Raw genomic sequence first — 14,894 nt, forward strand, 5'->3', positions numbered from 1 at the left:
AGAAATACCAAGGTGAATACCTAGGCCACAGATTCAAGCTAAAGATCTTCCTGCTGAATGCAAGGCGCAATAAAAACTGCATATCGCTGGACTAAAGCATTCCTTGCATAGCCTCTAACATCATAACATAACTGAGCTGCTAGCAGCAAGCTAACCAATACCTTTCTGAAATGAGAATTACATGTGCTTATCTGCTCAATCAGTGCTCGATCAGGCTCGATGAGGCGAGACTTAGAAAAGGTGGAAAGGGTCCAAGTGGATGCCCCTTCCTTTTTAGGGTGGGTCCTGCTGACTATCATAGGATTGCTTGTAAAAGTGGCCAGGGTCAGAGGAAAAGCTGCCAACACTTCTTAGCGTTCTCTATAGATGCAGCCATTTTCTGTGTCTGTAATTTCGGCCTTTTCCCAGAAGTCTCTATTCTGCCTATGCAAATTAACAAAAGCAGTGCTTATTCCTCACTTGCTCAAATGTCCTTCCTGTCCAGAAAGCTCTGATTAAGCATGCTTATTTGCTTTTTCTGGGATATTTTAAATTGTTTCGCTGTCCAGTCTGTGGCAGTAGAAAGCTGCTTATTATGCCAGGTTTTGATGAATCCCCAAGGTGCAAGTACAGAGGAATATATCAGTCTGTAGGATATGGAACTTTTAGCTAACACATCACAATATGTGATGCTTGCCAAGAAAACACTACATTCTGGAGCGCTGATGATCAGAACATTCTGCTCCTGAAGGATAGAAAAGACAGCTTGATTGAAATAAAGTCTGTTTATATTGACGCTCTCTCTCTCCCTATATATACATACATGCGTACACACACACACACACAGGTATGTCATGCATTTCTTCAGATTTGTTTCAACCATTTACCATTTATTGGAGAATCCCTACTTTTCAAGTGACTGCAAATGAAGTCATCTCTGGCACTTTTTGTGCAAAGTAAGAGACACACATGGCACCTTTTTATAAAAGTCATCGGTTTCTTTGTTACTGTGTACTTTCAAAGCATGGGGCTTTCACACGTCAGGTAAACCTGATTACCACTACACAACAAAAGCAGATGCAGCTTTCTTATCTATGTTGTGATAGAACAGTTGTGAATTGAGTAGAAGAAGGGCCCTGATGTGATACTTATTACATGCTTCCTGTAAGATAGTCAAACATGCAGGCTAGGAAGGAAGATGCAAATATCAATGTATTAGAAAAACACCTAAAGGCGAGTGATATGCTTTCATTCATGCATGGCTAGGAAAAATCGCCATACTGTTGCAAACATTCTTACACCACCAACTGGAAATAAATGATTCTGACATTAAACGTAAAGGTGACAATGCATTTGTATCATCACCTTGAGAAGGATCATCTTGGAATTGAGCCGAGGGCCTCTGCACTCAAAGCCAGAAACACTCCACTAAAATAAGATTCCTGTTGGTGCCAACAATTCTTCATGTTAATGCTTGTTCTAGGTGAGCAGCGAACCGATTGCAGGGCTCTTTTGAAAGCAAGGTCTGAGAACCAACAGATACATCCACACGCCGATTACTTTAGTGTTTTGAGAGAATTCCCTTTCTTGGAACGAGATTGCATGAAATAATCTTCAGGGCTTGGACAATTCCATGGCAAAACGGCACCTATCAACATTGTAGCCAACACAATATAACAACTGTTTCTGCCCGGTTTCGAACCAGGGACCTTTCGCGTGTGAGGCGAACGTGATAACCACTACACTACAGAATCAGATACCTACAGTTGATTTTTCTGTAATGAAACTGCTCCGAACTGGCTATTCCATGGGCCTCTGGCTTTAGATTTAATTCATGCAACCTGCCCGACATCCCTAGCTGAACGCTCGTACATGCCATGCAAGACCAGATGTTTGGTATTAGCTCAGACTGGGCAGGGCTGAAGCATGAGACTCTAGCAAAGAATTATCCACTACTGCAAAGAAAAAATTGATGTTGGCTTTGAAACGCAAACTTCAAAACAACTTGAAAAGAGTACCAAGAAAAGGGCTCGTCCGCGATTTGAACCCGGGACCTCTCGCACCCAAAGCGAGAATCATACCCCTAGACCAACGAGCCCTCAAAATCCTCTTACCTCTCAAAAGCCAATACCGGCTCTAAGCCCGCAATGAAGATCATGCTGGTATCTTTATGATGCTTGGTCTGTGAATACGCATGAAAGTCAGTCTCAACTTACCCTTTCTCAAACGATAGCACTATCATTTACAAGTGTCTCCTTTTATTTTGTCCCAGCTTTGGACACGTCTTACAGGAAGTCAGCCCTTATTTATATATTTCTGCAGTGGCTGAAGCTTAATGAGAAAGAGTAACAAGTTGTTCATAACAACATAAGAAACACATTGTGCATTTTCTCTCAAATACTCCTTCACTTTGTGCCAATAGAAATACCAAGGTGAATACCTAGGCCACAGATTCAAGCTAAAGATCTTCCTGCTGAATGCAAGGCGCAATAAAAACTGCATATCGCTGGACTAAAGCATTCCTTGCATAGCCTCTAACATCATAACATAACTGAGCTGCTAGCAGCAAGCTAACCAATACCTTTCTGAAATGAGAATTACATGTGCTTATCTGCTCAATCAGTGCTCAATCAGGCTCGATCAGGCGAGACTTAGAAAAGGTGGAAAGGGTCCAAGTGGATGCCCCTTCCTTTTTAGGGTGGGTCCTGCTGACTATCATAGGATTGCTTGTAAAAGTGGCCAGGGTCAGAGGAAAAGCTGCCAACACTTCTTAGCGTTCTCTATAGATGCAGCCATTTTCTGTGTCTGTAATTTCGGCCTTTTCCCAGAAGTCTCTATTCTGCCTATGCAAATTAACAAAAGCAGTGCTTATTCCTCACTTGCTCAAATGTCCTTCCTGTCCAGAAAGCTCTGATTAAGCATGCTTATTTTCTTTTTCTGGGATATTTTAAATTGTTTCGCTGTCCAGTCTGTGAGCAGTAGAAAGCTGCTTATCATGCCAGGTTTTGATGAATCCCCAAGGTGCAAGTACAGAGGAATATATCAGTCTGTAGGATATGGAACTTTTAGCTAACACATCACAATATGTGATGCTTGCCAAGAAAACACTACATTCTGGAGCGCTGATGATCAGAACATTCTGCTCCTGAAGGATAGAAAAGACAGCTTGATTGAAATAAAGTCTGTTTATATTGACGCTCTCTCTCTCCCTATATATACATACATGCGTACACACACACACACAGGTATGTCATGCATTTCTTCAGATTTGTTTCAACCATTTACCATTTATTGGAGAATCCCTACTTTTCAAGTGACTGCAAATGAAGTCATCTCTGGCACTTTTTGTGCAAAGTAAGAGACACACATGGCACCTTTTTATAAAAGTCATCGGTTTCTTTGTTACTGTGTACTTTCAAAGCATGGGGCTTTCACACGTCAGGTAAACCTGATTACCACTACACAACAAAAGCAGATGCAGCTTTCTTATCTATGTTGTGATAGAACAGTTGTGAATTGAGTAGAAGAAGGGCCCTGATGTGATACTTATTACATGCTTCCTGTAAGATAGTCAAACATGCAGGCTAGGAAGGAAGATGCAAATATCAATGTATTAGAAAAACACCTAAAGGCGAGTGATATGCTTTCATTCATGCATGGCTAGGAAAAATCGCCATACTGTTGCAAACATTCTTACACCACCAACTGGAAATAAATGATTCTGACATTAAACGTAAAGGTGACAATGCATTTGTATCATCACCTTGAGAAGGATCATCTTGGAATTGAGCCGAGGGCCTCTGCACTCAAAGCCAGAAACACTCCACTAAAATAAGATTCCTGTTGGTGCAAACAATTCTTCATGTTAATGCTTGTTCTAGGTGAGCAGCGAACCGATTGCAGGGCTCTTTTGAAAGCAAGGTCTGAGAACCAACAGATACATCCACACGCCGATTACTTTAGTGTTTTGAGAGAATTCCCTTTCTTGGAACGAGATTGCATGAAATAATCTTCAGGGCTTGGACAATTCCATGGCAAAACGGCACCTATCAACATTGTAGCCAACACAATATAACAACTGTTTCTGCCCGGTTTCGAACCAGGGACCTTTCGCGTGTGAGGTGAACGTGATAACCACTACACTACAGAATCAGATACCTACAGTTGATTTTTCTGTAATGAAACTGCTCCGAACTGGCTATTCCATGGGCCTCTGGCTTTAGATTTAATTCATGCAACCTGCCCGACATCCCTAGCTGAACGCTCGTACATGCCATGCAAGACCAGATGTTTGGTATTAGCTCAGACTGGGCAGGGCTGAAGCATGAGACTCTAGCAAAGAATTATCCACTACTGCAAAGAAAAAATTGATGTTGGCTTTGAAACGCAAACTTCAAAACAACTTGAAAAGAGTACCAAGAAAAGGGCTCGTCCGCGATTTGAACCCGGGACCTCTCGCACCCAAAGCGAGAATCATACCCCTAGACCAACGAGCCCTCAAAATCCTCTTACCTCTCAAAAGCCAATACCGGCTCTAAGCCCGCAATGAAGATCATGCTGGTATCTTTATGATGCTTGGTCTGTGAATACGCATGAAAGTCAGTCTCAACTTACCCTTTCTCAAACGATAGCACTATCATTTACAAGTGTCTCCTTTTATTTTGTCCCAGCTTTGGACACGTCTTACAGGAAGTCAGCCCTTATTTATATATTTCTGCAGTGGCTGAAGCTTAATGAGAAAGAGTAACAAGTTGTTCATAACAACATAAGAAACACATTGTGCATTTTCTCTCAAATACTCCTTCACTTTGTGCCAATAGAAATACCAAGGTGAATACCTAGGCCACAGATTCAAGCTAAAGATCTTCCTGCTGAATGCAAGGCGCAATAAAAACTGCATATCGCTGGACTAAAGCATTCCTTGCATAGCCTCTAACATCATAACATAACTGAGCTGCTAGCAGCAAGCTAACCAATACCTTTCTGAAATGAGAATTACATGTGCTTATCTGCTCAATCAGTGCTCAATCAGGCTCGATCAGGCGAGACTTAGAAAAGGTGGAAAGGGTCCAAGTGGATGCCCCTTCCTTTTTAGGGTGGGTCCTGCTGACTATCATAGGATTGCTTGTAAAAGTGGCCAGGGTCAGAGGAAAAGCTGCCAACACTTCTTAGCGTTCTCTATAGATGCAGCCATTTTCTGTGTCTGTAATTTCGGCCTTTTCCCAGAAGTCTCTATTCTGCCTATGCAAATTAACAAAAGCAGTGCTTATTCCTCACTTGCTCAAATGTCCTTCCTGTCCAGAAAGCTCTGATGAAGCATGCTTATTTTCTTTTTCTGGGATATTTTAAATTGTTTCGCTGTCCAGTCTGTGAGCAGTAGAAAGCTGCTTATCATGCCAGGTTTTGATGAATCCCCAAGGTGCAAGTACAGAGGAATATATCAGTCTGTAGGATATGGAACTTTTAGCTAACACATCACAATATGTGATGCTTGCCAAGAAAACACTACATTCTGGAGCGCTGATGATCAGAACATTCTGCTCCTGAAGGATAGAAAAGACAGCTTGATTGAAATAAAGTCTGTTTATATTGACGCTCTCTCTCTCCCTATATATACATACATGCGTACACACACACACACAGGTATGTCATGCATTTCTTCAGATTTGTTTCAACCATTTACCATTTATTGGAGAATCCCTACTTTTCAAGTGACTGCAAATGAAGTCATCTCTGGCACTTTTTGTGCAAAGTAAGAGACACACATGACACCTTTTTATAAAAGTCATCGGTTTCTTTGTTACTGTGTACTTTCAAAGCATGGGGCTTTCACACGTCAGGTAAACCTGATTACCACTACACAACAAAAGCAGATGCAGCTTTCTTATCTATGTCGTGATAGAACAGTTGTGAATTGAGTAGAAGAAGGGCCCTGATGTGATACTTATTACATGCTTCCTGTAAGATAGTCAAGCATGCAGGCTAGGAAGGAAGATGCAAATATCAATGTATTAGAAAAACACCTAAAGGCGAGTGATATGCTTTCATTCATGCATGGCTAGGAAAAATCGCCATACTGTTGCAAACATTCTTACACCACCAACTGGAAATAAATGATTCTGACATTAAACGTAAAAGTGACAATGCATTTGTATCATCACCTTGAGAAGGATCATCTTCGAATTGAGCCGAGGGCCTCTGCACTCAAAGCCAGAAACACTCCACTAAAATAGGATTCCTGTTGGTGCCAACAATTCTTCATGTTAATGCTTGTTCTAGGTGAGCAGCGAACCGATTGCAGGGCTCTTTTGAAAGCAAGGTCTGAGAACCAACAGATACATCCACACGCCGATTACTTTAGTGTTTTGAGAGAATTCCCTTTCTTGGAACGAGATTGCATGAAATAATCTTCAGGGCTTGGACAATTCCATGGCAAAACAGCACCTATCAACATTGTAGCCAACACAATATAACAACTGTTTCTGCCCGGTTTCGAACCGGGGACCTTTCGCGTGTGAGGCGAACGTGATAACCACTACACTACAGAAACAGATACCTACAGTTGATTTTTCTGTAATGAAACTTCTCCGAACTGGCTATTCCATGGGCCTCTGGCTTTAGATTTAATTCATGCAACCTGCCCGACATCCCTAGCTGAACGCTCGTACATGCCATGCAAGACCAGATGTTTGGTATTAGCTCAGACTGGGCAGGGCTGAAGCATGAGACTCTAGCAAAGAATTATCCACTACTGCAAAGAAAAAATTGATGTTGGCTTTGAAACGCAAACTTCAAAACAACTTGAAAAGAGTACCAAGAAAAGGGCTCGTCCGGGCTTTGAACCCGGGACCTCTCGAACCCAAAGCGAGAATCATACCCCTAGACCAACGAGCCCTCAAAATCCTCTTACCTCTCAAAAGCCAATGCCGGCTCTAAGCCCGCAATGAAGATCATGCTGGTATCTTTATGATGCTTGGTCTGTGAATACGCATGAAAGTCAGTCTCAACTTACCCTTTCTCAAACGATAGCACTATCATTTACAAGTGTCTCCTTTTATTTCGTCCCAGCTTTGGACACGTCTTACAGGAAGTCAGCCCTTATTTATATATTTCTGCAGTGGCTGAAGCTTAATGAGAAAGAGTAACAAGTTGTTCATAACAACATAAGAAACACATTGTGCATTTTCTCTCAAATACTCCTTCACTTTGTGCCAATAGAAATACCAAGGTGAATACCTAGGCCACAGATTCAAGCTAAAGATCTTCCTGCTGAATGCAAGGCGCAATAAAAACTGCATATCGCTGGACTAAAGCATTCCTTGCATAGCCTCTAACATCATAACATAACTGAGCTGCTAGCAGCAAGCTAACCAATACCTTTCTGAAATGAGAATTACATGTGCTTATCTGCTCAATCAGTGCTCGATCAGGCTCGATCAGGCGAGACTTAGAAAAGGTGGAAAGGGTCCAAGTGGATGCCCCTTCCTTTTTAGGGTGGGTCCTGCTGACTATCATAGGATTGCTTGTAAAAGTGGCCAGGGTCAGAGGAAAAGCTGCCAACACTTCTTAGCGTTCTCTATAGATGCAGCCATTTTCTGTGTCTGTAATTTCGGCCTTTTCCCAGAAGTCTCTATTCTGCCTAAGCAAATTAACAAAAGCAGTGCTTATTCCTCACTTGCTCAAATGTCCTTCCTGTCCAGAAAGCTCTGATTAAGCATGCTTATTTTCTTTTTCTGGGATATTTTAAATTGTTTCGCTGTCCAGTCTGTGGCAGTAGAAAGCTGCTTATGATGCCAGGTTTTGATGAATCCCCAAGGTGCAAGTACAGAGGAATATATCAGTCTGTAGGATATGGAACTTTTAGCTAACACATCACAATATGTGATGCTTGCCAAGAAAACACTACATTCTGGAGCGCTGATGATCAGAACATTCTGCTCCTGAAGGATAGAAAAGACAGCTTGATTGAAATAAAGTCTGTTTATATTGACGCTCTCTCTCTCCCTATATATACATACATGCGTACACACACACACACAGGTATGTCATGCATTTCTTCAGATTTGTTTCAACCATTTACCATTTATTGGAGAATCCCTACTTTTCAAGTGACTGCAAATGAAGTCATCTCTGGCACTTTTTGTGCAAAGTAAGAGACACACATGGCACCTTTTTATAAAAGTCATCGGTTTCTTTGTTACTGTGTACTTTCAAAGCATGGGGCTTTCACACGTCAGGTAAACCTGATTACCACTACACAACAAAAGCAGATGCAGCTTTCTTATCTATGTCGTGATAGAACAGTTGTGAATTGAGTAGAAGAAGGGCCCTGATGTGATACTTATTACATGCTTCCTGTAAGATAGTCAAACATGCAGGCTAGGAAGGAAGATGCAAATATCAATGTATTAGAAAAACACCTAAAGGCGAGTGATATGCTTTCATTCATGCATGGCTAGGAAAAATCGCCATACTGTTGCAAACATTCTTACACCACCAACTGGAAATAAATGATTCTGACATTAAACGTAAAGGTGACAATGCATTTGTATCATCACCTTGAGAAGGATCATCTTGGAATTGAGCCGAGGGCCTCTGCACTCAAAGCCAGAAACACTCCACTAAAATAAGATTCCTGTTGGTGCCAACAATTCTTCATGTTAATGCTTGTTCTAGGTGAGCAGCGAACCGATTGCAGGGCTCTTTTGAAAGCAAGGTCTGAGAACCAACAGATACATCCACACGCCGATTACTTTAGTGTTTTGAGAGAATTCCCTTTCTTGGAACGAGATTGCATGAAATAATCTTCAGGGCTTGGACAATTCCATGGCAAAACGGCACCTATCAACATTGTAGCCAACACAATATAACAACTGTTTCTGCCCGGTTTCGAACCGGGGACCTTTCGCGTGTGAGGCGAACGTGATAACCACTACACTACAGAAACAGATACCTACAGTTGATTTTTCTGTAATGAAACTGCTCCGAACTGGCTATTCCATGGGCCTCTGGCTTTAGATTTAATTCATGCAACCTGCCCGACATCCCTAGCTGAACGCTCGTACATGCCATGCAAGACCAGATGTTTGGTATTAGCTCAGACTGGGCAGGGCTGAAGCATGAGACTCTAGCAAAGAATTATCCACTACTGCAAAGAAAAAATTGATGTTGGCTTTGAAACGCAAACTTCAAAACAACTTGAAAAGAGTACCAAGAAAAGGGCTCGTCCGGGCTTTGAACCCGGGACCTCTCGCACCCAAAGCGAGAATCATACCCCTAGACCAACGAGCCCTCAAAATCCTCTTACCTCTCAAAAGCCAATACCGGCTCTAAGCCCGCAATGAAGATCATGCTGGTATCTTTATGATGCTTGGTCTGTGAATACGCATGAAAGTCAGTCTCAACTTACCCTTTCTCAAACGATAGCACTATCATTTACAAGTGTCTCCTTTTATTTCGTCCCAGCTTTGGACACGTCTTACAGGAAGTCAGCCCTTATTTATATATTTCTGCAGTGGCTGAAGCTTAATGAGAAAGAGTAACAAGTTGTTCATAACAACATAAGAAACACATTGTGCATTTTCTCTCAAATACTCCTTCACTTTGTGCCAATAGAAATACCAAGGTGAATACCTAGGCCACAGATTCAAGCTAAAGATCTTCCTGCTGAATGCAAGGCGCAATAAAAACTGCATATCGCTGGACTAAAGCATTCCTTGCATAGCCTCTAACATCATAACATAACTGAGCTGCTAGCAGCAAGCTAACCAATACCTTTCTGAAATGAGAATTACATGTGCTTATCTGCTCAATCAGTGCTCGATCAGGCTCGATGAGGCGAGACTTAGAAAAGGTGGAAAGGGTCCAAGTGGATGCCCCTTCCTTTTTAGGGTGGGTCCTGCTGACTATCATAGGATTGCTTGTAAAAGTGGCCAGGGTCAGAGGAAAAGCTGCCAACACTTCTTAGCGTTCTCTATAGATGCAGCCATTTTCTGTGTCTGTAATTTCGGCCTTTTCCCAGAAGTCTCTATTCTGCCTATGCAAATTAACAAAAGCAGTGCTTATTCCTCACTTGCTCAAATGTCCTTCCTGTCCAGAAAGCTCTGATTAAGCATGCTTATTTGCTTTTTCTGGGATATTTTAAATTGTTTCGCTGTCCAGTCTGTGGCAGTAGAAAGCTGCTTATTATGCCAGGTTTTGATGAATCCCCAAGGTGCAAGTACAGAGGAATATATCAGTCTGTAGGATATGGAACTTTTAGCTAACACATCACAATATGTGATGCTTGCCAAGAAAACACTACATTCTGGAGCGCTGATGATCAGAACATTCTGCTCCTGAAGGATAGAAAAGACAGCTTGATTGAAATAAAGTCTGTTTATATTGACGCTCTCTCTCTCCCTATATATACATACATGCGTACACACACACACACACAGGTATGTCATGCATTTCTTCAGATTTGTTTCAACCATTTACCATTTATTGGAGAATCCCTACTTTTCAAGTGACTGCAAATGAAGTCATCTCTGGCACTTTTTGTGCAAAGTAAGAGACACACATGGCACCTTTTTATAAAAGTCATCGGTTTCTTTGTTACTGTGTACTTTCAAAGCATGGGGCTTTCACACGTCAGGTAAACCTGATTACCACTACACAACAAAAGCAGATGCAGCTTTCTTATCTATGTTGTGATAGAACAGTTGTGAATTGAGTAGAAGAAGGGCCCTGATGTGATACTTATTACATGCTTCCTGTAAGATAGTCAAACATGCAGGCTAGGAAGGAAGATGCAAATATCAATGTATTAGAAAAACACCTAAAGGCGAGTGATATGCTTTCATTCATGCATGGCTAGGAAAAATCGCCATACTGTTGCAAACATTCTTACACCACCAACTGGAAATAAATGATTCTGACATTAAACGTAAAGGTGACAATGCATTTGTATCATCACCTTGAGAAGGATCATCTTGGAATTGAGCCGAGGGCCTCTGCACTCAAAGCCAGAAACACTCCACTAAAATAAGATTCCTGTTGGTGCCAACAATTCTTCATGTTAATGCTTGTTCTAGGTGAGCAGCGAACCGATTGCAGGGCTCTTTTGAAAGCAAGGTCTGAGAACCAACAGATACATCCACACGCCGATTACTTTAGTGTTTTGAGAGAATTCCCTTTCTTGGAACGAGATTGCATGAAATAATCTTCAGGGCTTGGACAATTCCATGGCAAAACGGCACCTATCAACATTGTAGCCAACACAATATAACAACTGTTTCTGCCCGGTTTCGAACCAGGGACCTTTCGCGTGTGAGGCGAACGTGATAACCACTACACTACAGAATCAGATACCTACAGTTGATTTTTCTGTAATGAAACTGCTCCGAACTGGCTATTCCATGGGCCTCTGGCTTTAGATTTAATTCATGCAACCTGCCCGACATCCCTAGCTGAACGCTCGTACATGCCATGCAAGACCAGATGTTTGGTATTAGCTCAGACTGGGCAGGGCTGAAGCATGAGACTCTAGCAAAGAATTATCCACTACTGCAAAGAAAAAATTGATGTTGGCTTTGAAACGCAAACTTCAAAACAACTTGAAAAGAGTACCAAGAAAAGGGCTCGTCCGCGATTTGAACCCGGGACCTCTCGCACCCAAAGCGAGAATCATACCCCTAGACCAACGAGCCCTCAAAATCCTCTTACCTCTCAAAAGCCAATACCGGCTCTAAGCCCGCAATGAAGATCATGCTGGTATCTTTATGATGCTTGGTCTGTGAATACGCATGAAAGTCAGTCTCAACTTACCCTTTCTCAAACGATAGCACTATCATTTACAAGTGTCTCCTTTTATTTTGTCCCAGCTTTGGACACGTCTTACAGGAAGTCAGCCCTTATTTATATATTTCTGCAGTGGCTGAAGCTTAATGAGAAAGAGTAACAAGTTGTTCATAACAACATAAGAAACACATTGTGCATTTTCTCTCAAATACTCCTTCACTTTGTGCCAATAGAAATACCAAGGTGAATACCTAGGCCACAGATTCAAGCTAAAGATCTTCCTGCTGAATGCAAGGCGCAATAAAAACTGCATATCGCTGGACTAAAGCATTCCTTGCATAGCCTCTAACATCATAACATAACTGAGCTGCTAGCAGCAAGCTAACCAATACCTTTCTGAAATGAGAATTACATGTGCTTATCTGCTCAATCAGGGCTCGATCAGGCTCGATCAGGCGAGACTTAGAAAAGGTGGAAAGGGTCCAAGTGGATGCCCCTTCCTTTTTAGGGTGGGTCCTGCTGACTATCATAGGATTGCTTGTAAAAGTGGCCAGGGTCAGAGGAAAAGCTGCCAACACTTCTTAGCGTTCTCTATAGATGCAGCCATTTTCTGTGTCTGTAATTTCGGCCTTTTCCCAGAAGTCTCTATTCTGCCTATGCAAATTAACAAAAGCAGTGCTTATTCCTCACTTGCTCAAATGTCCTTCCTGTCCAGAAAGCTCTGATTAAGCATGCTTATTTTCTTTTTCTGGGATATTTTAAATTGTTTCGCTGTCCAGTCTGTGAGCAGTAGAAAGCTGCTTATCATGCCAGGTTTTGATGAATCCCCAAGGTGCAAGTACAGAGGAATATATCAGTCTGTAGGATATGGAACTTTTAGCTAACACATCACAATATGTGATGCTTGCCAAGAAAACACTACATTCTGGAGCGCTGATGATCAGAACATTCTGCTCCTGAAGGATAGAAAAGACAGCTTGATTGAAATAAAGTCTGTTTATATTGACGCTCTCTCTCTCCCTATATATACATACATGCGTACACACACACACACAGGTATGTCATGCATTTCTTCAGATTTGTTTCAACCATTTACCATTTATTGGAGAATCCCTACTTTTCAAGTGACTGCAAATGAAGTCATCTCTGGCACTTTTTGTGCAAAGTAAGAGACACACATGGCACCTTTTTATAAAAGTCATCGGTTTCTTTGTTACTGTGTACTTTCAAAGCATGGGGCTTTCACACGTCAGGTAAACCTGATTACCACTACACAACAAAAGCAGATGCAGCTTTCTTATCTATGTTGTGATAGAACAGTTGTGAATTGAGTAGAAGAAGGGCCCTGATGTGATACTTATTACATGCTTCCTGTAAGATAGTCAAACATGCAGGCTAGGAAGGAAGATGCAAATATCAATGTATTAGAAAAACACCTAAAGGCGAGTGATATGCTTTCATTCATGCATGGCTAGGAAAAATCGCCATACTGTTGCAAACATTCTTACACCACCAACTGGAAATAAATGATTCTGACATTAAACGTAAAGGTGACAATGCATTTGTATCATCACCTTGAGAAGGATCATCTTGGAATTGAGCCGAGGGCCTCTGCACTCAAAGCCAGAAACACTCCACTAAAATAAGATTCCTGTTGGTGCCAACAATTCTTCATGTTAATGCTTGTTCTAGGTGAGCAGCGAACCGATTGCAGGGCTCTTTTGAAAGCAAGGTCTGAGAACCAACAGATACATCCACACGCCGATTACTTTAGTGTTTTGAGAGAATTCCCTTTCTTGGAACGAGATTGCATGAAATAATCTTCAGGGCTTGGACAATTCCATGGCAAAACGGCACCTATCAACATTGTAGCCAACACAATATAACAACTGTTTCTGCCCGGTTTCGAACCAGGGACCTTTTGCGTGTGAGGCGAACGTGATAACCACTACACTACAGAATCAGATACCTACAGTTGATTTTTCTGTAATGAAACTGCTCCGAACTGGCTATTCCATGGGCCTCTGGCTTTAGATTTAATTCATGCAACCTGCCCGACATCCCTAGCTGAACGCTTGTACATGCCATGCAAGACCAGATGTTTGGTATTAGCTCAGACTGGGCAGGGCTGAAGCATGAGACTCTAGCAAAGAATTATCCACTACTGGAAAGAAAAAATTGATGTTGGCTTTGAAACGCAAACTTCAAAACAACTTGAAAAGAGTACCAAGAAAAGGGCTCGTCCGCGATTTGAACCCGGGACCTCTCGCACCCAAAGCGAGAATCATACCCCTAGACCAACGAGCCCTCAAAATCCTCTTACCTCTCAAAAGCCAATACCGGCTCTAAGCCCGCAATGAAGATCATGCTGGTATCTTTATGATGCTTGGTCTGTGAATACGCATGAAAGTCAGTCTCAACTTACCCTTTCTCAAACGATAGCACTATCATTTACAAGTGTCTCCTTTTATTTCGTCCCAGCTTTGGACACGTCTTACAGGAAGTCAGCCCTTATTTATATATTTCTGCAGTGGCTGAAGCTTAATGAGAAAGAGTAACAAGTTGTTCATAACAACATAAGAAACACATTGTGCATTTTCTCTCAAATACTCCTTCACTTTGTGCCAATAGAAATACCAAGGTGAATACCTAGGCCACAGATTCAAGCTAAAGATCTTCCTGCTGAATGCAAGGCGCAATAAAAACCGCATATCGCTGGACTAAAGCATTCCTTGCATAGCCTCTAACATCATAACATAACTGAGCTGCTAGCAGCAAGCTAACCAATACCTTTCTGAAATGAGAATTACATGTGCTTATCTGCTCAATCAGTGCTCGATCAGGCTCGATGAGGCGAGACTTAGAAAAGGTGGAAAGGGTCCAAGTGGATGCCCCTTCCTTTTTAGGGTGGGTCCTGCTGACTATCATAGGATTGCTTGTAAAAGTGGCCAGGGTCAGAGGAAAAGCTGCCAACACTTCTTAGCGTTCTCTATAGATGCAGCCATTTTCTGTGTCTGTAATTTCGGCCTTTTCCCAGAAGTCTCTATTCTGCCTATGCAAATTAACAAAAGCAGTGCTTATTCCTCACTTGCTCAAATGTCCTTCCTGTCCAGAAAGCTCTGATTAAGCATGCT

At 41.9% G+C, this 14,894-nt stretch overlaps 2 non-coding genes across 2 annotated transcripts; both read right to left on the reverse strand.

Moving 5' to 3' along the window:
• Nucleotides 1-6,456: 6,456 nt before the first annotated feature.
• Nucleotides 6,457-6,529, reverse strand: TRNAV-CAC (transfer RNA valine (anticodon CAC)). The gene has a single exon. It is a non-coding gene; the product is annotated as a tRNA-Val (tRNA).
• A 2,324-nt stretch (nt 6,530-8,853) lies between these two features.
• TRNAV-CAC (transfer RNA valine (anticodon CAC)) lies at nt 8,854-8,926 on the reverse strand. The gene has a single exon. It is a non-coding gene; the product is annotated as a tRNA-Val (tRNA).
• Between the last annotated feature and the right edge of the window lie 5,968 nt (nt 8,927-14,894).

The sequence above is a fragment of the Triturus cristatus genome, chromosome 8 (assembly GCF_964204655.1).
Source record: "Triturus cristatus chromosome 8, aTriCri1.1, whole genome shotgun sequence".
Taxonomy (NCBI): Eukaryota; Metazoa; Chordata; class Amphibia; order Caudata; family Salamandridae; genus Triturus; species Triturus cristatus.